We start from the raw sequence: 26,119 nt of genomic DNA, 5'->3' as shown, positions 1-26,119 counted from the left end.
TTCCTCCCATTTCCACCCCCCCTCCCAGTTTTTGTCCATGTGTCCTTTATATTTGTTCCTGTAAACCCTTTCCATTCTCCCCTGAAATTCCCTCCCCTGTCCCCCCGGTCACTTTCTGATAATGAGTTCACTCTCAAGCCTGATGACTAAGTCTACCATGCGTTGATGTAAGAAGGGATATGAAGCAATATTATATGCATTTTATGAGTAAAATCTACTCACTGTTCAATGTCCATATGCTCTTTCAAAGATGTCCCTTAGGGAGTTAATGGCTGACATGTTTCCCTCTTTTACTACCTGTTTTCCCAGCCCCCACCTACTGCCAGCATTATTATTCTAGCAGATACCATCAAAATCAACACTACCAAAGGAAGTTTTGAAAAGAGAATAAAGATCCAAAGGATTAAACATGCATATCATGTGAATTATTCCATGAGCTTCATTGACGGGGACAAAGGTGGTGATATGGGCATATTTGGTGTGTCTGAAGCAGCTAACTTTTAGAGGGCCAGTTCTGTGCCAGGCACCTTTCCCTACACTCTGTGCTTACTCATTATCACTGAAGGTCCATTTTGCTGATGAGGAGACAGGCAGGGAGACATTGAGCAATCTACCCAAGTTCACATCCAGGCAATAAGACCAGGCAGTTTAGAGCTGCAGCCTGTGCTCTTAGCCATGAGGCTAACTGCTCCTCTATTTGACTTATGTGTGCTTAAGCACCTGCTGGGCTGTGTCCTTTGTCCAAGTGCAGTCTGATAGGGTAGGCTGGTTTCTGGAGCATTAAAAAAGCCTCAGAATGTAGGACGTGAGCCCTGTGGCATGTGGCATGGCCCTGAAGGTGGAAGGTGAGGCTGAGTAACCCCTGGGGTGCTCACTCCATTCTTTCCTCACCTGGGCTCTACAGGTTGGCCAGGTGCAGAGGGGAGAGAAGCCTGCTCTACACCCACCATGCTCTCCCTTGTCCCCCTCACCCCACCCAACAACCTCTCCTTGGTCCCGGCTTATGCTTCCTCGGGGAAAGCCAGGAGTGGGGCAGTCCCAGTGCTGTTAGCATACTCTTTTTTGTCGTTCTGGTGGACTTGGGGTGCCCAGGACTCGGGAAGGCTGGAGGGCATGCAGTGTCTCTTAGGAATAAATCATTGTCTTTGGTAGGATCCAGGTTCTGAGCCCGCAGTCCCCTTGGGTAAGTCAGTTCCCCAGCTCCAAAACATGTGTGCTTTAAAACTTCATATTAATGATGAAAACCCAACATAGAGTTTTAAAAGAAAAGAAAGAAAAAGACTTTCATTTGTAGAAGCAACAAATTAACCCATCGCTAATAGTCACTCAAGCATATAAAGGAAAGCCCAACGTTCCACAGCAGTCTGGCATGCTGCTTGTCCAGTTAGCCGACACTCAGCTGGCCTGTAGTCTGGCTTCTCTGCTGGGGGAAGCCAGTCTGGATGGCACAATGCAGGTGACCTCAGCAGTCCTGGTGCGTTTGTGTGCTGGGCTGGGAATTTACTCTCCTATCTCTCATCTGTAGCAGGGTGACTGACAGAAGGTAGGGTTACGGGGCCAGACAGAAGGAGGGAATGCTCTTCCTTCTCTGCCTGGGTGGTCTCTTTGTTCCTATCCTCCTAGAAAAGATGATTAGATGCAGTCCTGGGGTGGGAAGCAATCTTAGAGATCATATAGACCCACCCACATTGTCGCTTTGCTCCTAAGAAAACTGAACCTTGGAATGATAAAATGACATGCCCGAGGTCAGTCAGATGAAAGAGATGATCATCATAGATGTCATCCAAAGAAAATTTCAATTCTATTTCAAGCTACTAAGTGGAAGCAATTTGTAATGTAGCTTTCCTAACGTCTTTGACTACATCTTGGAAAAAAGCCTCAGTGTAAGTTGTTCATGCATGGAGCCCTTTGGGCAAAGGGCATGAGCAGAGGAAGGTTTTTTGAAAACTATCATTTATAATGGGCACTCTGCTACCTGCCTAAAGGGATTTGCAGGGGCTTCTAATGAAATGGAGGCAAATGATAAAGCGATTATAGTATAAAAAAAATATGTAAAAGAACAGGGAATAATTATATCAAACTCCTCAGATAAAGGCAACTAAGGGGAATAGTATGAGTAACTCATTTCTCACCGTCTGTTGAAAGATACTAATTCTTCAGGCACAACATTCTTGGAGAAAAGTTAGTTGGTTAGCTCACTATCATTCCCCACCGATTCTAGAGAATCTTGCTTGTTTGTCTTTTAATCCACCCAGGGAAGGGCTCTGGGGCCAGCAATGATGCTGTGACCCTTAATGACTGAGCAGGGCTGGGGGGAGAGGGTGGGAAGCGCAGGTGTGTGAAGGCATTGCTGTCATGGCTGCACCGTTACTGAGAGACACTGTCTTCACGGTGCACTATTTCCACCCGTGTTGATGATCATAGCGTTTACCTGGGCACAGATGTTGTCACCTAATCATTTAGTTGTCTTTAGAGACTGTCAGGGTCTTTACCTCTAAATACAGGACATGTCTGGGCACACCCCAGGCAGAACTATAAGCAACGGAGACCTCATTAGAATTCATTTTTCTGAATTCAACAGCATATATTAAATGCCGACTGCAAGTCCCACCCTTGCTGAGGAGCACGAAATAAGATTTGAATTGAACCTTATAGATAGATGTGGGTCCAATGACTTGCAATACAATATAATGACAAAGTGTGATATACGAAAATAGTGATCGGAGCAGTGTGTTTTAGGAACATAACAGAAGAACAGATTCTGCCCAGAGGCATGGGAGGAGGCTTCCCAGGAAGCTAACTTTTTATTTATTTTTTTCAACAAATAGTTAATGTCTCTTTTCTTCAGGCATTGGGTTGGATGCTGAGATGATTATAACAATTTTCATTTTTATTTCCATGGAACCTGAAGTAAGAGGCTATGTGTAGAGGGAAAGGGGAACTCCTAGAGTGTATTCTAGAAAAAAAAAACAAAACCCTAAAGCAAAGATGAAAGGGGCATAGAAGCTAAAGAATGACCAGACAATGTGAGAAGCATGAAGGAACTTGAACTTGAGCTTAATCCTACAGGGAATGGAGAGAGGGAGAAGGATTTAAGGAGGGGAGTGGCATGATCAGGTTTGTACTTTCAAAGTTAATTAGCCACAAAGATTTAATAATATATTTTTAAAAGAAGGAACTAAAAAAGTACTAAGAAAAATGTAAGTAAATATTTACATAATTTTGACTTGGAGAAAAGCTTTCCATGTATAATGTGAAAAAGTTAAAACTATATAGAAAAAACTAATACATTAAAAAATGTAAAGATTTAAAAGTTATATACCACCAATCAACTATTAAAGGTTAAAAAGACAAAAGGTTTTAAAAAGCTTTCAAAAAGTTAAAAAAGACAAATTGGGGAATATTTAATAGCCTTGATATATAAATGGCTCATATACATAAATAAAAAAATACCCTCTAGAAAATGGGCAAAAGAAGAAGTTAATATACACAAGTAAACAGATGAAACATGTTCAATTACACAGTACTCTAAGCAAATTATAATAGGTACATACCATTTTTCATTTACCAGATTGAACAAAGATTTTTTTTTATTATTAATGCTAATGCCCAGTGCCAGCAAAGGACTACAGAACAGACACCTTTAAGCTCCAGGGTGTAGACATGGTCTCGAAGAGCTGTTTATAGTAAGTATTAGAATGAAGAGCTACACTGACTCAACAAATTTACTTTTAAAAATGTATTCTAAGAAAATAGGTCAATTCACAAAAGTCTTTGTTCCAAATGGTTCACTCCAATGTTGTTTGTAATAGCAAAACAAAATGAAACTAAAGCCCCAAATAGCAACAACAACAGAAGGAAAAACCCCACAAGGAAACAGTGCAAGTACCCTGCCCTTTAGAGAAAGGAGCGGTTAAGGACACAACCGCACAGCCCCTTGGACACCATGCTGCCTAGAGAAAGGACCTGGCGCTACATCTACTGATATGGAAATGTGCTCACAATGTATTGTTAAAGGAGAACACAAGGTTATAGAGGACAATTGTAGTGGGATCTTATTTTTGTAAGTACACATGTTATGTACTTATGCATAAGGAAAAAGCTGGGAGGAAAGATAAAATAATCAATGGTGTTATTTCTGATTATAATCGATATGTTTTAAAATACTGCCCATACTTATTTTCTCATTTTTTGTCATCAAACTTAGACTAATGGAGGAAATGAATCATTATTGCAGCACATTAAGATGACTACCTCAGGTGCTCAGGACCAGGGACATTTAGGAGGCTTTCACTTCATCCAGGTGAAAAATGAAAGGATTATGCTGGGCTCCAGTGCTTCCCAACCCTGGCTGTGCTTCAGAACCACCCGGAGAAGTAGTAAAGATGCCATTCCCAGGGCACGGCACACACTGATTCACTTGGAGTCTCCAGAGTGGGGCCTTGACACTGGGACGTTTCAGCCTCTGTGCTCTCACCTCCGCCACTGCCCTCCCCCAGGCGACGAACATGTGCAACCAGAAATAAGACCACTGCGCTCCAGGGCAGCGATTTTCAGCCTTTTTCATCTTGTGGCACACATAAACTGATTACTAAAATTCTGCGACACATCAAAAAAGGTATTTTTTGCCCATCTGACAAGAAAATAGGTATAACTTTGGTTCATTCATACTGGATGGCTGTTGCTGTGTTGGCTGTTGTCATTTTTTAATCTGACAGTCTAAGGGAAAAGATGTCTGTGCCCCTGACTGCATAGTCAGGAATTGCATGCTTTATAAATGCTTGCAGCACCCTGGGTGAAAATTGATGCTCTAGGGCACTGGCATTTGGAAAGGAGAAGAGGATTTGATGTTTCATGGATGGGATCTCTGGAAAGGATTTAATCTTAAGATACCTACAAAGCTAGCTCTAGTGGGTTTCCTTTCATTCTATACAGCCTTCAAGGTCAAGTGGATAGTCGAGGAATGCAAGGACACTGGAAAATGCCTCTGTTGGTCTCTCTGGGCTAAGCTGCAGCTGGTAGTGCTGGCAAAGCAGAGAGCTAGAGCAGTGCAGAGAAAGAGTGACGTTTCATATACACGTGCAAATGGGACAGTTACTTATATGATGATTTTTCAAGCTTTGTTTTAAAGCTTGCTGGAGTTTGCTGTTTCACTGCTAATTGCAGTGTATGTACGTGTTAGCTCATGTGCTAATAACTGGATGTTTCCAGCAACGGCTTTCCTTAAGGTTTAAAAATTATGATTTTCTTTTAATTACTATCCTTCTTAATATGTGTTACTCAAACAGGAAGGAATACTTCACATATTCTCACCTGTCTTTGATGGAAGAGGTTACTGAGGCAATTTGGAAAGATATCTTAAAAGCTGTCCAGTAAATACAGGTGAATTTTAATACATGGCATGCATTGACGTTTTTACTCTCCGCAGCAACAGAAAGACTTTTGTATAACTGGGGAGGAATTATATCAGATTCTAGCTATGGCAACAGGGTTTCCTCCTTCTTATTGGCTGAAAAAATAAATGAAAGCCATTATAAACAGTATTAAAATATTAACTGTGCCTTCTATAATTAAATGCCCCCTTTAAAAATAGAAGTTACACACTCTGTCTTTCACTTCAACTTTTACTTTTATCCCAGTGCGAGGGGTTGTAAAATGAGGTCTGGTAGAAATCAAATTTTCAGTGACTTGACTTTGCAGAGAGCAACGGTGTGGAGGTAGGGCACAGGGCTAGATCTTCTCTCCCGCTGGGGGTCAGTGTTTCAGTAGATGCGAGAGAAGCTGGGGATACGGGACAGGAAATGTCAGCGCTTCCACCAAAGGTCAAGGGAGCATTAAGATAATGGGCTGCATCCCAGACCCAATGCTGACAGCCCTCTTCAAAGGAGATCAGGAGTGTAAATAGGGACTCAAAACAGCTCCCAAAAGGCAGCACGAGGTCAGGAGCATTCAGGAAAGAGACAATGTGAGGAGGGAGGGGGTTCAGTAAACAGCTCTGAAGTTCCTTCCAGCCAGTCTTTAACATCAAAGTGCATTTATCTGCCCTAATTGGCAGGTAAAAGTGCAGCACAGGTGACAACAGGCCTCTGGGAACATAACAGAAATTGCTGATCTTTAAATTACTTTAAAGATCAGCAAATTTAAAGTTTCTTTAAATTACCGATCTACATGCTTCACTGAAATGGGTCCTCTCTACCTGGGTGTCGGTCCCAACTGCGACTGACCCCCAAACCCTGAGGACAGAGTCTGTAGGATTCCCTGTATGGTCCGTAAACCCTAATATGCCCATGCAGTGACTTAATAAACTTTATCAACATCATCTCCATTTTAATTTCAAAGGATATAAAAGGTCTATCCAGAAAAAGTGCAGCCACTGTTAATATAATGAGAACAGTTTGTGTGACATTGATGTAAGCTGGTGACCAAGGAGGGTGGACTGGAGTGTGTGTTCATGTACAGTGACGGCTTCACTGTACTAGTCAGTGGGGGTGGTAGATGCCATTGAGTGAGCATGTGTACTGTGTGACCATTGCATTCAAAATGACTGAGAAGGTAGAGCAATGAGTCCACATCAAATTTTGTGTGAAGTTCGAACATTCCTTCATTGAAACCAGTCAGATGATTCAGAAGGCCGCACCTGTGGGCAACTGGTGATTGGCAGTGTCATCATGACAATGAGCCATTTATGCATCATGTCTCATGCAGAATTTTTTGGCAAAGCATCAAATCACCCAGGTGACTCAGCCCCCTACAGCTCAGATTTAGCACCCTGTGACTTCTGGCTTTTCGTAAAACTCACCTTTGAAAGGGAAGAGATTTCAGACCATTGATGAGATTCAGGAAAATATGACAGGGCAGCTGATGGCGATTGGGAGAACTGAGTGAGGTCCCAGGTGCCTACTTTGAAGGGGACTGAGTCATCATTGTCCTGTGTGCAATGTTTGTATCTTCCATCTTCTTTGATAAATGTCTCTTTTTCACAGCACATGGCTGGATGCTTTCTGGACAGATCCTGTGTATATACTTGGTAGATAAGTCAAACAACAACAAAATGTAGAGACTGAGGAACAAGCCTTTTGCTTTTCCCCTCTCTGTCTCCTAGACCCCCATTTTCCCTCTCCCTCCCTGGAGACCACCACTGTTAGTCATGTTTTAGACATTCTACTAGAAAGAGATCTTCTCTCCTTCTCCTTCTTCTCCCCCGAAGCCCCTGTCTATAAAACACACATGTGTATGCATATAAATACATAAAAATATGTAAGATGTATATACACTTTTTTATACAGGTGAAAGTCAACTGTGCTCTCTTATGTTCATTCATCAACAGATTCTGGAGCTCATTCCACACTATTCCGTACAGAACTCGACCCACTCCATGAATGACTGAATAACACTCCCTTCAGGGTCAAGCCCTAGCATGTCCAACCAGGCCCCTAACTGACTGGCTTTGGTTTTTTCCCATCTTTGTCAGTGCCACAACAAACGTCTTAGCTGTCTTTCTATGGGGATATTTCTGAGGGATTAATTTGTGGACATAACACTTCTGAGCCAGAATACATGCATCTTTTATTTTAATTGATGTTGACACATTTTCATATTTTCCTCCAGCTCCTGAGCCACTTTACACCCCATCAAGAATGTATGAGACCTTGAAAATATTATGTTAAATGAAAGAAGCAGGTCCCTAAAAGGCCACATATTATATAATTCCATTTATATTAAAATATCCGGAATAGAGAAATCCTTAGAGATAGAAAGTGGATGAGTTGTTGCCAGGGCTGGAGGTAGGTAACAATAAGGAGTCACTGCAAATGGATACAGGGTTTCTTTTTGGAGTGATGAGAATGTTCTGAACTTAGATAGTGGTGATGGTTGCACAACTTTAAATATATTAAAACCCACTGAGTTGTACACTTTAAAAGGGTGAATTTTATGATATGTAAATTATACCTCAATAAATCTGTCATTAAAAAAAAAGTACAAAGGTACCCTTTTCCTACTCACCCTTGGCAGGTTGTATTCATACTTTTTTCATCATCATTCATTCTAATTATAAAAGACTTTCTCCATTCTTCCTAAAGAAGGAGGACCAAGCAGGAAATAAAGGGAAGAGCTAAAGGGCTATAAGGATTTGGATGGTCAACTTTACAGTCTAAAGACAATGGAAATAACTAAAATGGCAATAATCAAAATAATCAAGTTGTCAACAATTGCCAATAGATTCAGCAGGCTGGTAGGAATGAGACCTAAAAAATTCTGAAACGGAATGAGAAATTCATTTCTCTCAGCCGAAAGGATTTTGAGATCTCCTTTTGCTTACTTCAGGATGTTAAGGCCATGTCTTCAGAAGCAGACCCTAATCTAACTCCAGCAGAAAATACACTGAAACCTTATGGAGGTAAAGGAGGTATGGAAGCCAAATAAAAAGTACTGTGTTTGACTACAATTCCATAGATAGGCAGAAAAACTAACCAATGCCTGTTGCTTTTAAAGTTAACTGGAATTTTCATCAAGATGGGTTTACTTTGGATTCCATTTCACCCCTTTCACCTTTAACCTCTAGATTAACCCTGCTCAATTCTTCTTTTTCTATGATGTCTTATATTTCAACCAGCTTGTACCCTGTGGGATTAAAAGCTAAATATTCTTTAACAAGAGTAATCCCCTGAGTGGACATGTTTCTGAGATTGTTAGGCATTTGATAGAGAGAGAGAGAGAGAGAAGGGGAGGGGAGGGGAGAGGAGAGGAGAGGAGAGAGATATGAAAGTGAAGAAAATAGAGAGGTTGGAGATTTTCACCTTAGTAATAATTGATTGCTAAACGCTCTCAGAACCAATATTTGCATGAAAATAGCCCATTCTTAATACCCAAGAATAAGCTCATTTTCTCTTTTCCTTTGAGAGACATTATGCCCAAAGGAATTGAACTCCAGCAAGGAGGACCTTGGTCCATTAGAGATTTCCCAGTTTTTGTGATTTTAATAATAACAGCTAGCCCTTACACACAGAGCATTTAATATACAGCAGTTGCTGGTCTAGATATACTATCTATGTTGGCTCATTTAATCTTCACAACAATCCTATGAGGAAATTACTATTTGTATTGCTGCTATGGATTGCATTATGTGACCCCCCAAAATCATATTTTAAAACCCAAATCCCTAATGTGATAGTATTTGTAGATGGAGACTTAGGGAAGTAATTAGATTTAGAGGTCATGAGAGTGGTATCCTCACGATGGGATTAGTATCTTTATAAGAAGAGACTCCCCAGCCCCACCCCAACAATGTGAGGGCCCAGCAGGCAGCTGATCATCTGCAAACCAGGAAGACAGTCCTTGCAAGCGAATCAAATTGGCCAATATCTTGATCTGGGACTTCCCAGCCTCCAGAACTGTGAGAAATACATTCCTGTTGTTTAGGTCACACGGTCTATTTTGTTATGGCTGCCTAAGCTTATTAACAATCACCATTTTATAGAGGAGGAAACTGAGAGCAAGAGTGGTTAAGCAACTTATCTAGTAAGAACTAGAAAGACAATGACAGGATTAAAAACCACACAGTCTGACTCCAGTGTCTGCATTCCCCACTACTCTGGTGGACTGCTGATGATAAAGGCAACAGTTGCCATGTGTTCTACCTCCTCCTCTTTCTGCCATTGTGAGACTCCGGTCTCCTGCTCATCTGGACGGGAAAAGATTGCTCTTGTGCCTCTGCAGCAGCCCTCTGCACATCATTTCAGAGGATGTGACCTCTACTCACCTGTAAGGGCTAGAACTTCATTTCATTTTTGCACCTCTAGCTCCTAGTGCAGTGCCTGGGTGGGTGTTTAATAAATTTTTATCTGAGTGGGTATGTGTGTAGTAAAGAAGAAACTGTCTAACCCTACACAACTTTTATGAATAAGGATAAGTAATTGTGAGTTTTTGACAATAAGAATGTTCCAACATAGGAGGCTGTTTTGTTACTAATTCAGCTAACCAACAAACCTGCTTAAGCAGTTACCCAAGGCCCAAGATAAGAGATTTTGGGTTGCTTTGTGATCATCTGAATGGGTTGGGGTATGGCAAAAGGGACACCAATTTACTTTTTCACTTTTGGCTCCTTGCTCATAAAAGTTCTATTCCAGGTTGGATTGCTGCAGAAACAGACTGTGAGATTGTACTTAGTGTGCAGGATATTTATTAAGGAGTATCCTTGGGATCCACACCTGTGAAAGGAAGGGGGCTGCAGCAGGCCTGGATGGAGGAAGAAGTGGAGATATAACACAGATCCAGTGAAAGTCTTGGCCAACCCCATGGGGAGCTCTTAAGCTCAAATGGTCTTTTAGGTTGCCCCAAGTTGAGCTATATGGTCAGGTCTTCATACTCCATCATGACTTAGCCACTAGATATGAGCTGCCCAGGAGAGGGGGCATGACCTTGGATGAGATGGTTCATTGCAGCTGAGGCATTCCCCTGTGGCTGACAGCTGAAGGCCGTCAACTGACAGACTCCCAGAAGCTGGGGCAACAGGTCTTTTATCTCAGGGAGATCTGGGTGGTATATCACAGTGTCCTCACATGAACATTACTTCAGAATGAGTGTTTTGGCAGTACAGGAGCCCAGCAGGCAGAGTATTCTCATTATTACAGAATGCTACTTTCATCTCTCAAGCCAGATTTCCTTTTATGACTCTTGGCCGGTGCCCAAAGATCCTATGTCTGTGGAGGATCTTTTTGAAAGGTTTCCACATATGTTATCTCTCAGATGAGATTCCCTTCTAAGAACATTCTGCCTCTGAAGGTCTAGCTTTAAACTCATTTTCTTATCTTTCCTTTATATCTCAGAGGAAGAATGTTCCCTTCTCTTTTCTCAGGTTGATTTCCTTCCTGCACCTTTGACCTGACCCTTTTTTAAAAGTATACCTATTTTTAGAAGATTTTATTTATTTTTAGAGAGAGGGGAAGGGAAGGAGAAAGAGGGAGAGAAACATCAATGTGTGGTTGCTCTTGTGCGCCCCCTACTGGGGACCTGGCATGCAACCCAGCCATGTGTCCTGACTGGGAATTAAAGTGGCAACCCTTTGGTTCCCAGGCCCATGCTCAATCCACTGAGCTACACCATCCAGCATGACCTGACTCCTTTTGAAGATCCTTGTACTTTGAATGATTCTCTTTCAAGCCTCCTCATTTTCTTTCCTCTCCTATGTAGGGTAAGGCTCTAGAATATTATCATAGGTGACTGGGTTTTTATAGGAGAGTAACTTAGTGATAATGGCATTTTGGGAGGAATACTCTGGCAAATATGTACAAGATGGGTTTGAGAATCTAGGCCTGGAAGCAGAATGATTTACATCTCAGCTAGTGAAGTACAGTTTAACACATCATAAACAGATTCTCCTGGGAAGCCCTCATTAATAACCCCTGTTTGCTTGTTACTCCATTCAGCTCAGGGTTGCATTGGTAGAAGTCTCATGGTGAAGTAAAAGGGATATGGGTTTCAGCCCAGAGTTCCAGTGCCAAGAAGAGAAGTCTGCATAACTTTCGGCTTAAAAAAACAGTGGGGATCAAGGCTGTGGAAGACAGGAAATGCTGGAGTCCCTGGCAGCTCCAGCACCAGGGTAACAGATTTAAAGGCATCAGAGACATACGGGGAAGAACTGAGTTGTCTGGCATCAGGGCCAGAACTAGGGAGCAGTTTTTTCTCAGATAGAAGTGATGGCAGAGGTCACTGTTCCTTTTCTGAGCCCTCCCCCACAGAGCCACAGAGCCACAGAGTCAGCAGGTGGGCACCATATCTGAGACTTCATCGGCCTGACCTATACCATTTGCCCCATCCTGGTGATTCTCTGCACACCTGCCTCACCCAACTTTTGGGCCCATCCAAGCTGTTTCCAGTGGCTTTTCTATACAAATGGCTTGTCTTGGCCCATGCTTCAGGCTTTCCCAAATTTTCTCAGACAAGCAGCATCTGCCTTCAGCAAGCCCCAGACATAGTACTAGAGCAGCCAGCCTTGGTTCAAAGCTTGGCCTTGCCTGGGCACCTCCAAACCCAGCACAAATAGCAACCATCTGCAGATTGTTTTGTAGCTTATGCTGTGTGACCCTAGACAGAAAACAGATAGTGGCTGATCTTAGGCATGCCAACAGCAATCAAGGCTCAACTAGGAGAGGAGGGCATACACAGTGGGTGCAACTTGAGTACACAGTTTGGGTAACAGTGAAGGCTGTACCACTGGACCTTGCAGGACACCTACTATGTTAGGCCACTCTACCAAGCCTGGGACACACAGTAGCTCTACCTAATACATACAAACAAACATAGGAGGCTGCCAAAATGAGACGAAGAAACATGGCTTAAATGAAAGAACATAACAAAACTCCAGAAAAAGTACTAAACAAAGTGGGGAGACAAAGTAAGCTACTTGATGCCGAGTTCAAAACAGTGGTTATAAGGAAGCTCAAGGGACCTAGTAAGAACCTCAACAGCATAAAAAAGATCCAGGCAGAAACAAAGGATACAATAATTAAAATAAAGAACAATTTACAGGGAATCAACAGTAGACTGGGGGAAGCTGAGAATCAAATCAGCAGTTTGGAACATAAGGAAGCAAAAAACAACCAATCAGAATAGAAAGAAGAAAAAAGCCAAAACAAAGAGGATAGTGTAAGAAGCCTCTGGGACAACTTCAAGAGCACCAACATTTGCATGATGGAGTTGCTGGAAGGAGAACAGAAAAAGCAAGAAATTGGAAATGTATTTGAAAAAACAGCGGAAGAAAACTTCCCTAACTTGGTGTAGGAAGTAGGTATACAAGTCCAGGAAGTGCAGAGAGTCCCAAATAAGATGAGCCTAAAGAGGCCTACATCAAGACACATAATAATTAAAATGCTAAAGGTCAAAGACAAAGAGAGAATCGTATAAGCAGCAAGAGAAAAGCAGTTAGTTACCTACAAGGGAACCCCCAAAAGACTGTTGGCTGATTTCTCAAAAGAAACGTTGCAGGCTAGAAGAGACTGGCAAGAAATATTCAAAGTAATAAAAAGCAAGGACCTACATCTAAGATTACTCTACCCAGCAAAGCTATCATTTAGAATTGAAGGATATATCAAGAGCTTCCCAGACAAGAAAAAAACTAAAGGAGTTCATCACCACCAAACTAGTATTATATGAAATGTTAATGGGTCTTCTTTAAGAAAAAGAAGATAAAAAATATGAACAATAAAATGACAATAAACACATATCTATCAACAATTGAATCTAAAAAACAAAATTAACAAACAACCAGAACAGAAACAAAATCATAGATACAGTCAACATTTTGGTGGTTGGGAGACGACAAGGGAGTCGAGGGGTGGGCAAAAAAGGTGAAGGGACTAAGAAGTATGTTCTGTTACAGAACAGGGGTGTAAAGTATGTCATAGGAAATGGGGTAGCCAAAGAACATATATATATATATATGACCCATGAACACAGACAATGGTGTGGGGATTCCTGGGCGGGGGCGGGGGGGTGGGCAATGGGCTTGGTGGAGATGGGCAAGGGGGAGAAAATTAAGGCAACTGTAATAGTCTAGTCAATAAAATACAATTTTTTTTAAAGTGTTGTGGGTTTAGGAGTTCAAGATTGGTTTTGACTCTTAGCTAGGTCACTTCTCAGATGTCTTGCTCCCTATAGAATATTCTTCACCTTCTCAGTTTCAGTTTGCTCATCTGGAACATGTGGCATAAATAAAGCTTCCTTGATGATGGCTGAGAGAGGGCACTGCAATGAGATGACATAGCTAAAGACCCTTGTATGGCCTCTGACACACAGGAAGCCCCAGAACACATGAGCTCTGTCCCTACTTCAAGGGAGTTCCATTATAGCAATTGGTTCAGAGGGAGTCCAGAGGGTCAGGGGGTCTCCGCCTTGGCTGCCCATCTCCGCCCCTCCTACCAGTGTGAATGAATGTTTCTTCTTTAACTCCTTGGTTGTCAGACTCCCACACAGTTAGGTTTTCTGACAGTTCTGGTTATTTTTTGTTTTTAAAGTTGTTGTTGTCCTTTTCGTTGTGCGAGGAGGCACAGTATATCTATCTTCGACTCCCTCTTGGCCGGAAGTCTGAGGGTAACCCCTTTGGTTCTTTATAACAAATGGGCCCAATTGCTTTCTAATTTTACATTTAAACCTAATGTCTGAATCCCCAGCCTGCCTTTATTGGTGAAACATCACCTCAGTTGCAGTTGTACTATGAGCTGGGTGAAGGGGAAACTGAACAAAAACAAAAACACGTGAATAAACTTTCAGAGATGCTCCCTTGAGTTCAGATGGTTTGTACTGATCCCCTTCAAGGATGACATGTTATTTCTGCAGTGACTACTGGGCTGAATATGACAAGATGGTTTCCTAGCACTGAAAGGGGCTCACCAGGACCTGCTTGTCATGTCAACCTCCCACAGTGTATCAATGTTGACTAATATAAAGATTTGTTTTTGCTTTTGGAAGTTAAAATACTTACTTTATAAGCCCCTGAGAATTCATTTTAAGTCAACAAGCAAAGAATTAGCTACAAGGAAGGACAGAACAAAAATAAGCTTTATCATGCATTTGTATCTTAGATAAAGAATTGGTGAGAACTTTTCCTTGTTTCAGTAGAAACTTCAATACCTGCAACAGAGAATTAGGGGACAGCTAAATTAATGCTTGTACAAGCAAAAGGAAATAGAAAGTAAATATATCTAATCAGATTAATCAGACACATATTTGTAAGTGAATTTCGAAAAATGACTTTGCTTTGCTTTGAGGAAGTTGACTCTTATTATTTGCTTCATGATTGACTGCATTATTCTCTGCCTTGCATGTCACCTTATTTGTTCTGATGCTAATTTGGCAGAGGGATGTAGAGGAAAGACCAGAGGCCCAGGTGTCATGCCTGGGTCAGGACTCTGGCTTTGCTGCTTCCTAGTGGTGAGACTTTGGGCAAGTTATGCAATCTTCTGAACTCCTTTTCCTAAGAGTAAAATGAGGTTTTTATCCTTACTTCTTTGGGTTATAGTAAGTATAAAGTATCACAATGTATACAAAGTACCTGGAATAAAGGAAGTATTAAAATGCTATAGTTCCTCTTTCCTTGCCTCTTAATTCCAAAATATTCAATGGTTTTTAGTCATGTGATAAATATTATGTGTTACCATTTACTTATTAGTTATGAATTCTTGATGCAGAAATTCAATGCTTAGTGCAGCCATCAGCAAGCCTAGAAATGAAGAGATGAAACTGCTCAGGCAGTTTAGTTCAATGGACTTGAACCCAGGCAGTACCACTTACCAAATGTGTGATCTTGGACACTTGACCAAAGCCTTCTCTGCCTTCTTCTCCTCATCTATAAAATGCAGATGTCAATACCTACCTCTTCTCATTACAGTGAGGATTAAATGGGTTAATGTATTTGAAGCAATTATCATGATCTTGGCAATGGTAAGAACTATGGAAGTGTTAGTTGTTATTATTGCTGACTGTAGATGACGCATTTGTGGCTGCCTGACTGCTCCCAGCCCCTTTCTTTGGGAACTGCTTTCACCCACTACCCCTTCTGTCCCTGGTGATGTTTGTATTACATAAATGGATCATCCGTCTGAGTCACAGTTGTTTGTATCAGGAGTGGACATCTTATCTGAGCTGGATAAATCAGAACCCTCTCCTTGGTTTGGGAACAGTGAGCAATGGGTTGCTGACCTGAAAGGTCTGAGGCCATTATCCAAGCCCTGGTGGGTGGATAGACAAAGCTTCTCTGCTGAGAGAGGCAGAAAAGTGAGGCAGATATCAAAAACAGAGAGGAAGGCCCTGGCTGGCATAGCTCAGTGGATTGAGCGTGGGCTGCGAACCAAAGTGTCGCAGGTTCGATTCCTAGTCAGGGTACATGCCTGGGTTGCAGGCCATGACCCCAGCAACCGCACATTGATGTTTCTCTCTCTCTCTCTCTCTATCTCCTTCCCTTCCCTCTCTAAAAATAAATAAATAAAATTTTTGAAAACAGAGAAGAGGAATTACATTGCCCATAAGAAATGGTGAGAATCTTGGGAAAATGACTTGGAGGTCTTAAGATCAGCCTACGCTGAACATCCTGTGCTTGGATTTCTGTGAGAGCTCCAGAGATTCCTCCACTGTTACCCTTCAGTTTGCAACCCCTTCTTTGACTGCCTTAAGCCATCTGTCATGTTAGCCACAAGCGCTCAGTAGCCACACGTGGCTCATTGTGACTGCCATATTAGTGCAGATGGAGAACACCACCTGATTTGCATTTTGCCTTTTTTTCTGTGTTGTTATCTTTTTGAGGTAATATGGGATAATATTCCAGGTAGTACCCAGAGCACATATAACCACTCACCAATGGTCAGCCCAAATGTCTGTACTAATGAGACTCTGTATTAATTTTGTTTTGCTGCTGTAACAAACTGTCACAAAATTCATGGCTTAGATGATTTTTTTATTATGTTACAGTTTTGGAGGCAGAAGTCCTAAGATCATGGTGCTGGCAGGATTGCATTCCTTCTGGAGGCTCCAGGGGAGAACCACCTTCCCCATGTCTTTCTTGGCTTCTAGAGTCTGGCTGCATTCTTTGATCCAAGGCCCCTTTCTTCATCTTCAAAGCCAGCAATGTGGTATCTTCAAATCTCCACCCCTGTCCACCCTCCTTTCCATTGATTAGGAAATGAAAATATAACCGCCCCGCCCTCCCGCTTTGGGATTACGTTGGGCCCACCTGGATAACCCAGGATAATCTCCAGCTCATCAAGGCCAGCTGATGAGCAAACTTAATTCCTGTTATAACCTCACGTATTTACAAGTCCCAGGGATTAGGACATCAACATTTTAAGAGGCTATTATTCTGCTTACTACAGACCCTAAAATCAGTTTGTCACTAAATTTTCCTTTTATTTTTCTGGAAAAAACAAGAGGACCATTTGGTGTTATTATCATTCCACGCTGTTTGCCTGCCAACAACGCACGGAGCTCTCCAATGAAACATATTTAGGAACAATCTTGCTCAATGTGCTTACAAATATGATTATTGTTAACATTTTCAGTTATTTAACATTTATTGAGCACCAACCATGTGCTAAGTAGTCTTCAAAACATACAATTACTCATGGTTGATGTCCAAAGGGCTTACTATTTAAAAATTAGACAGACAAGTCTAAAGTTAGACAGATGCAAACATCTAATAATAGCAGTGCTCTGTGAAAGAACTGACTACCCCAGACAAGGCAGATGTGGTGCTTCATATTCTCCAAACTCATCTTTATTCCCGTGAGACGTAGAAATGCATACTCTTCCAGAAAATTCACATTAAAACTTTATGTAGACAGGAAAGAAATATTGTATAAACGCCAATTACAAGCAATTTTTAAAAACTTCAGGACAACTGCCTTGCATTATTTCAGATCTTTTGACAAATAAGATCATTTTGTATTCTGTGGTTGGTAGGATTTATCTATGAAAAGAAAATATCTCATACAAGATACAGCATAAGATTTAATTGCAAAACTGTAGAAAGAAATTTGCAAGAGCTATTATGTATTATGAATGATAAGCCAAGCTCTGAAAGACCCAGAGTCATTTAGGAGACTGTTTCACACTATAACTCAACACAACCAGGAAACCATTTCTCCTTTTGAGAAAATTGAACCAGCCATTGTGTTAATGTCTTATGACAGTTGGTGAAGTATAAACATGTATATACTAGTTGTTCTAAACTACCAGTTAGTTCCCCTGGCAATAACTTGTTCTGTGTACCATTTCTAGGGAGGGGGGTTGGCAGAGGTGAATTTATTTTATGAATTTGCCCTTTAAAAGAAGGAAATGTGTTTACAGTATCATTTAACATACCAGTATGTTTTGTTTGATACACACTAAGGACAAAATCACCTGATTCATGTTTTTAAAGATTTTATTTATTTATTTTTAGAGAGAGGGGTAATGAGGGAGAGGAAGAGAAACATCAATGTGTGGTTGCCCCTTGCATACCCCCTACTGGGGACCTGGCCCACAACTCCGGCAAGTGCCCTGACTGGGAATTGAACTGCAGCCCTTTGGTTTGCAGGCTGGCACTCAATCCACTGAGCCACACTAGCCAGGGTTCACCTGATTCATTTTAATGATACACAGGTTGGACTCTGAGGTAAGGTGACTTGTGTAAGGTCCTAAAGCCAGTAATATCAGAGACAGTTAGAATCACAGTCACCTGGAACACCAGCTGTGTGTTTTTCCATTTCACCGGATGCTCTTTGCCTGCCTCTCATCCTGACTTTTTGTTAATCTGCTCCACCCCTCACCACTACCCACTTCTTGCCTATAACTCTTTAAAATAAAGAAGAGGAAATATGCTAGGTGTCTGTTATCCAAATGTTCTTCTAAGGTGCCAGGTGAATTGTGGAAGCATCAACCTACAGCCGCAAAGGAAGGCCCGAGTCCTAATGCTCCCTGTAGAACTTGATGCTCTTGATGCTCTCCTGTCAGGATGATTGATGAGGGACCTGGCCAATTAGCACTTTGGGCACAAGCATGGGTGGAACCTCTGCCTGTTCTTACCACAGAGCATGAGGTTCCCCTACAACATGACAGCAACTACCATGTGTTTTCTGAGATGTGGGTATATGGGACAGATTGTTACCCCAGTCAAAATTACATAGTGCTCATCAGGCCATCTTCCCAGAATCAAAGTAGCAGGTGGAGACACTGGAACGTGACTTTTTGTTCTGGGATCTGGCACTCTTATTAGAATGAGAGCTTCCAATAAGAGTGGAGCTTCCCATCTCTCTGAGCTCCTGGAATATGGGAGCTTCTGGAATTCTGACTGAGGGAGAGAAACTCCACAGCCAGTTTCACTCCTTGTACACTTTCACTTCAGGCTGAGCATAGTCTCTTCAGCCTTCTTTTTCAGTTTGTAAACTGCTTGATGCTACCTCCCTCTGACTGCACAGCAGCTGCCTGGATTTCCATCTACCTCTGTCACTTACCACCCGTCTAAAAACTAGTAACTTTTTAGGTCCCTCTATGCCTTGGATTCCTCGTCTGCTAATTATAGGTAATTTTGGTATTTCTCTCATAGGATTGCTGATAGAGTTCCATGAGAGAATACAGGAAAAGCACTTAGAAAAAGAATCAGGCATATTATCAGTGTTCAATAAACGATACAATTATTATGGATATTATTCATTAGATACATATTGACGGAGCACCTACGGTGTGCCTAGTGCTGAGGAAGGTATGAGGCAGGGCAATTAATAAATTGAGCCTTGTTCTCAAGGAGCTTCAGTTAAGCTACAGAGGCTCTTTTTTAAAAGATAAAGATAATGTGGAAAGACCTAGAAAGCAGCTGTCAAAGTGGACAGTGAATCACTTTTGGGGGTGGGATTTCCAAGCAGAGCTTACAGAGGAAGAAAGGATGGAGCAGGGAGATTTCCAATTGCATGTAAAATTCATATTTCACTGTGAGAAAAGTAGAGCAGCTAGGCCTAAATTGATTAATTTATTATATCAAGGGAAATCATGTTTTCCATCACCTTACCACTGTCTGGAGGTCCAATCTACAATGTACTTGAAAAGAAGGTAGGCTCAGGCAGTCACTGAACATATTTTTTTGTTGTTCTCTAAGGCAACAGTATCTGGTAGAAATGCAATTTGAGCCACATATGCACTTTTAAATTTTCCACTGGACACATTAAAAAAGGAAAAAGCAGGAGAAATAAAATTTAATAATATATTTTCTTTAACCCAATAATTAAAAGTATCATTTCAACATGTAATCAGTATCAAAATTATCAATGAGGTCTTTTACATTTTTTTTTCTTTTTGGACTAAGTCTCTGGAATCCAGTCTCTAAATTTTGCCCTTACGGCACATCTGAGCTCATACTAGCCAAGTTTTAAGTGCTCAGCAACCACATGTAACTAGTGGTTACTTTATGGGATATTGCAAATCTAAAAGTTTTAGTGAAATTAAGTATTAAAGGAAAATTGTATACTTGAAAATACTTTATCTCAGAAAATAAACTCAAACAATTTGGAGAATGCTGTGTGTCGCACACCGTCCTCTGGTGACAGAACATACTAAGATTGTCTCAATGTTACCCTCTTCAACAATTTTTAAAGAATAAAGGCAAATGGGAGGCTAGTCTGAGGACTTGCTTGCCCTGGTGATTAATTGAGACATATGGGTGAGCTAAAGCAAGATTTCCTCCTATAATCAGTCTTCTACTGACCTTCATTAAGGACAAAGGGCATTTTAATGGATGAAGCCTTCACTTTTAATAAGCCTTTACTCTGTTATTTCCTATGGAACCATTCATTAGATTAGCAAAACAATGGTAGCTGGCTAATGACAGAGCTGTGGTCAGAGCCCCAGGGATAGCCTATGTCCCCATTAGAGCTGCAAGGCAAAATGTCACTTGGCCCATGGCAGCCAATCCAGTCAAGGAGACGTTGACCTATAATTGGATTCAGAGAGTTCAAGAGCTCAAGAGGTTACAGATGGGGTGAGTGGATCCATGCTTTGCATCATCATGTCAGCATAAGAAAAGGAGGTTTGAGAGCGTAAGCAGAGATTGATAGGGGCCAGGGCGAAGCTTCCAAATGATATTCTTCTTGGTCATTGATTACCTTAGGGTGACATATTTGCTTATTTGTTATTTAAATATATTTTTGTTTTGGAATAGTTTTAAGGTTCTAGAAGAGTTGTGTGGATGTAAAAGAGGACACATAGTAAACCTGACAAGCTCACAGTGGGCCTTACAAACTCAGAGACCTAATGTAACCACATAGGATGGGCTGAAATGAACACTTCCTATCAAATAGTGAGTCATGGTGGGTAGTCATGTCCTAGGCCAGTATCTTCCTTGACAAAGGTCAATCTTGACCTTCACTGAGCCTGTCTATTGTCTTTTTGCATCTACAATAACATAAATACCTTTGGAATATCAGAATAATCCCCTTTTTCCAGACCCCTCAGGGCACAGTCTCTCCCCAGAATGGGATACCACAGAATCCCTCACTGTTATCTTCTTCTGTGTCATACCATATGAATGCTGTAAATGTTAATTGTTAACTATCTAAGTGTCTGTTTTACTTTTTATTCAGTCTCAGGGATTTCCCTGCTTTGCTTTCTCCTACTTCCCTAATTATCACCAGTCCATTTCATGTACCCGCCCCCCCAATCTTTCCCTTTGATCTTGATATATAAAATAAGTGGTAAAACTGCCATTTTCTGGAGCATTTTCTCAATCCATAGAGATTTTGCTTCCCGGCTGTTGTTGTTAGTTTGGACCAAACAAACCAAAAAATTCTTCATAGGTTTGGATGTTTCTTACATCCACAGTTGCAACCATAGTACACAGAGTTCTCACATACCCTCACACAACTCCCCTCTATCACCTTTGCCAAAACTAAGAAATCCACACTGGCACATTACTATTAACTAAACCCCAGAATTTACATTGACTTTTTAAAAAAATATCAGCAGGGAGAAATGCATAAAAATCAAAGTATCAAAACACCATTTGATCTTTATTTAAAAACAAGATAACTCCTGTCTTGGGGAGAAGAGTGACAGGAATGAAGGGTGCAGGAGACAAAGAGATGACATGAACTTAGGAACTCGCCTTCCCAGCAGGGACACAGACGAACTTTTATTACTCAAGTTGGATCAAAACCTACTTCCTCGAAGCCTTCCCCATCTTACACAGTAGTTGCTGTTCTAACACTGGAGTACAAACCTCTCTAACACTTTCCACATTGCATTGCCTGGCACTAAGAGATACTCAAATGCTAGCTGGGGAAGGAAAGAGACATGAACTTTTAAGCAATATTACAGCTCTCCCTCCCTTTCTTCTTGCTATCCCCCATCTGTGCTAGCTAATGTGCTTTCAGAAAGGCCCTCTGAAGGTTTTATGCATGAAGAGTTTACATTTCCTTTTGAATTATTGGAAGGGAGCTATGTATCTCTAAAGATATATAGTTTAGGAATCATCATGGATAATATATCTTAGGATATTTAGGGAAAGCTATTCTTGCTCTCAAATACATTCAGTGGGAATTGGGTTTACTTAGTTAACTACTGACTTTCAATGAATATATTTTGAGCAGTTGCCATATATTTGGCACTGTTCTAGGTGTGCTCTGAGGGCCACTCCTATGGGAACATGGATACACAGGTGTTCCTGCCTCTCTGTCTAAGACTCTTAAGTTCCTTTATGATAGGGACTGAGAGAAGTGCATTTTAATCTCTCTCCTCGTATTTTCCATGCCTGAAACAGTCAGTCACCATTATCTAGTAGATGCTCAATAGTTATTGAGTCATTAATGGACGAATAATTGTTGGATAGATAGATGGTTGAATGAATGAGTAAATGAGTTAATAGATGAGTAATTCCTAATCACTGCTCTTAAGGTGATTACACGGTACAGAGGGGCATAGAGAAGCACACAAACAATTACAATACACGGTGGAATTAAGCAAGTACCGTGAGAGGTGAACATGCTAAAAGAAAAAAGTGCTGTTTAGTTTTAGGTGAGAATGAAACCCCTGGGAAAATAAGCAGAGGTCCGTGGTCCTTGCGACTGTCCAGAAAAGATGGGTAGAATGTGGTAATCAGGAGCGGGATGGGGAGTAAGTGAAGACATCCCAGCCTGAGGGCACAGAGTGAAGGAGCACAGCGAGGTGGGAGGGAAATTATTAATAAAGAGTTTAGTTTTTTGATAGCTTAAATGGCATTTGTAGGTAAGTAAGGGGAAAAAAACAAGTTTCACAGCCTGGGTCTGCAGTATGGGCATCTTTGAATTGGAAGAGGATTTGCTCGTTTGGAAGTGATAACAGACACAGACAAACCCCGGGGAGAAGCTGGCCTGGGGTGGAGCAGTAAGATCGGTTTGTGTCAGCACATCTTCCAAAAGCATAATTGGTCTAAGGAAAAGATTGGAACTGCAGGAAAGAGAAAAGAACTTGTGATAATATGATGATATAATTTATCATTAAGTTCTGTGATGAGAAATCAGAATTTCCTTATGTTTGTAATCTAGAAGTCTGTACCATGTTTAAATCACTGTATCTGTACTGCCAATAAAATGCAAAGAACACCACTGAAGCAGTTTTGTTAAATAAGCAATGAAAATAGCAGTAGCTATTTGAACTTAATGCTTTTTCTTTGTATGTTACATTAAACATTATATATCAAGCTGGCCTGAGATTTTTGAACAAAAGCTGAGTAGTCTATACTCTGCACTGTTAGGAGTGAAAAATCTGCTGAAATGCATTAAAAGTACTCAAAAGATTCAAAGGATAAAATATGAGCTTCTTGTAGGGGCAAAGGATTCTTAGTTACAGCAAAGAAATCACCCATGAGCATCACACTAATGCCCTTTATTTCAAAACTTTCCATTGCAGTGGAATAACTCTTTGTGCTTCTCTGAAAATCTTTTGTGGAAAAAACACATTGAACCACTTCACTGGGTGGTTCCTGTTTATTTCAATTTATAGGGACCTTCTGCTGCCCTGGCTGGGTATCTCAGTGACTAACTCTGTGAGTGGTAAAAACCCCTCAGTTCCCAGCTCCAGGCTTACGGAGTGTAAAGACAGAGGCTCTCATAGCAGTAATTGCTGGAGGTGCTGTGTTTGCACATCTGCGGTGGCCTTCTGAATTGACTTCAGGCCAGAGTCAGGCAACCCTCCGCCCCCTTTATTTTCACTGTCACATCATTAAAGGAAATGAGATTATGACACAAATCATCATTCACGTGACTCCAGGATAGAAGGTTATCTAGATATTACAGAAATAATTCCATAGCCACCATGGCCTCTGACAATAATTACAATGCGACCACAGGGGATCACCTTCTAATAGGCTTTTGTTCAGTCAATTCAGAGTCTGTTGTGTGCTCTGAGTTTGGATAATTAAAGTTGTGTCTCAGAAGCCACATGTGGTAGCTCATAATTATGTAGTAGAGTCTAAGAGGAAACTGAGGTGACTGACACCAGTGCTGGAGTGGGGACTGGGGCCCTGGCGACAAGAAAGAAAGAAACCAGTCGCTCATTTGGGAACAGGGTATGGTGTTCACTCTACAGCCTCCATTGCTTTATTTATTTTAAAACAAAATGAGTAATTATAGTCCTTCCCTGTCCGATCTCTCATCCTCCAGAGGGACTTTCCCTAACCTTTTCCTATTGCCTCCAACAAAAGAATGGTAGCTGACTTGGGCAATGAAGAAAATACAAATGGCTTATTTAAATACCATAATGGTTTAATTAGTTAATCATTTGCACGCGGAGTGATTTGCATAAAAGCAGGAAAAGGCCCATGTTGGAATTTGTCCCCTTTCTCCCCCTGATCCTCACTGGAGAAAAGATCTCAAAACTTGGCCTCATTTAAGCTCTTGAATTTTAAAGAAATGTGAACTTTGGAAAGCTTAGATTTGTTATTTCAAGGACACACTATTACAAAGGAAAACAAACCCAAAGACCATATCCCTTTGGGCCCTATTTCCCAAGTCAGTCAGTCCATGGCTGTCAAAGAAGCAGAGCAGTTGATTTTCCCTGTGCAGCCTGTCCTTGAAAGGCCGGATTTTATTTTCCTTCCAGAGCAGGACAGGAGGGTGCTGAGGATAGTGGGTGCCATTTCACCATTCCAAGACCGGGTCCCAGGTTTTCTAGGTTCAACGTGTAAGAGATGGCTCTTTTACCATTCTGTTTAAAATGTGAAATATTAGTACAAGACATCTTTTCCTTAAATCTTCAGACCATTTAGAGATTCTTGGAATATACTTCTAAAGGGCTCTCAATTTCTGAGGCTTAACAGTAGAATTCTGCTTTATTCTAACATAAGATATCCTTTCCTCCAAGTTTTGCCAGGTAGAGAACAAACCCCTTCATTCTTTCAAACACTGGAGTCTGTTTTGAAGCACAGTAAATTTATTCTTCACCCAATGCGAGAACAACAATTGATATTCAAAATGCTGCCCTTTCCTAAGGCTTTGGCTTCATGAAAATGAAACATATTTTGTACCGAGCACCATATGGTGTTTGTGAAGAGTGGACACGCAGATGCTTCTTAATTAAAGCTTTAAAGTTTGTCATGAGAAATGGCAGCCACAGATGATTTTGGCTGGGCGTTCTCGGGAGGGGTAGGTGGGAAGAGATCCCGGAGAGTGGGTGAAGTGGTAGGCTGACTCCCAGCTCTTTCAAACGCACTCTCTGATTGGTCCTCAGGGAACAGATAATGGCAAGAGGCAGTTAATTTGAAGATAATTGAGAGATTTCTTTCCTGTCTTCACACAATAAAATAAGGTGTCTGGGCCTCAGCTGGCACTTGCGTTCTGGCAGGAAGAAGAGGGCCCAGAATGGGTCTGCAAAAGCTGCCACCTCATTTTCACTTCTCACGCAAGGCTGGGAAACCCCTGTCCCGGCCTCCGAAGCCCGCCCCCAACTCGCAGTTCCAGCCACACGCCCATGTTGATTGTTTCAACACGTCAGACCGTAAATAAGAATTCCCAACAGGAGAGGATATTAGAGGGCTAGGGATGGTTCGTTCTTCTGCAGAACAAGGGCTGTGCCTCTACACACACAGGCTCACCAACCAGCCAGAAAAGGAGCACCGGCTCAGACAGCAGGTTTTCTTCCAGAAGGTGAATTTCTTTTCTGATTGCTATTATTATTTTTGTCTTTCTCGGCATCCTTGGTATTATGTGCAAATCTTTCCAAACCACTTAAGTCCTGAAATACTAAGGGATTTTCTCAGTGTATTTTACACACTCATCTGCACACATTTGTGCAGACAGTAACTATCTACCAGATATGAGGAATGGTCTTAGACCAGCTTCCACAATTGATTTCCTTAGTCAGCACCATTAAAGGGGAAGAAAAGAATCACAACAAGTAAAGCTCCTTCCCAACCCCCGAGCCCCCCACCCCCACCCCCACCCCCACCCTGGGACCCTTCCCTCCATCCTGCTCACCTCTCCAGCTCTTTTTAATTCTCTTTTAGGGCAGCTTGCTTGTAAATTCTAGGAAAACCTAAACCAAGTATGTGGAAAAATAATCTAATTTCCTCTTTTAATACATACACGTGAAAAATGACTGGAAATTGGGATTACATAAGTGTGAAAAAGAA

The sequence above is a fragment of the Phyllostomus hastatus genome, unplaced genomic scaffold (genome assembly GCF_019186645.2).
Source record: "Phyllostomus hastatus isolate PE091 unplaced genomic scaffold, TTU_PhHast_1.1 phas_contig_58, whole genome shotgun sequence".
NCBI classification, from domain to species: domain Eukaryota; kingdom Metazoa; phylum Chordata; class Mammalia; order Chiroptera; family Phyllostomidae; genus Phyllostomus; species Phyllostomus hastatus.
This window is presented reverse-complemented; position numbering follows the sequence as displayed.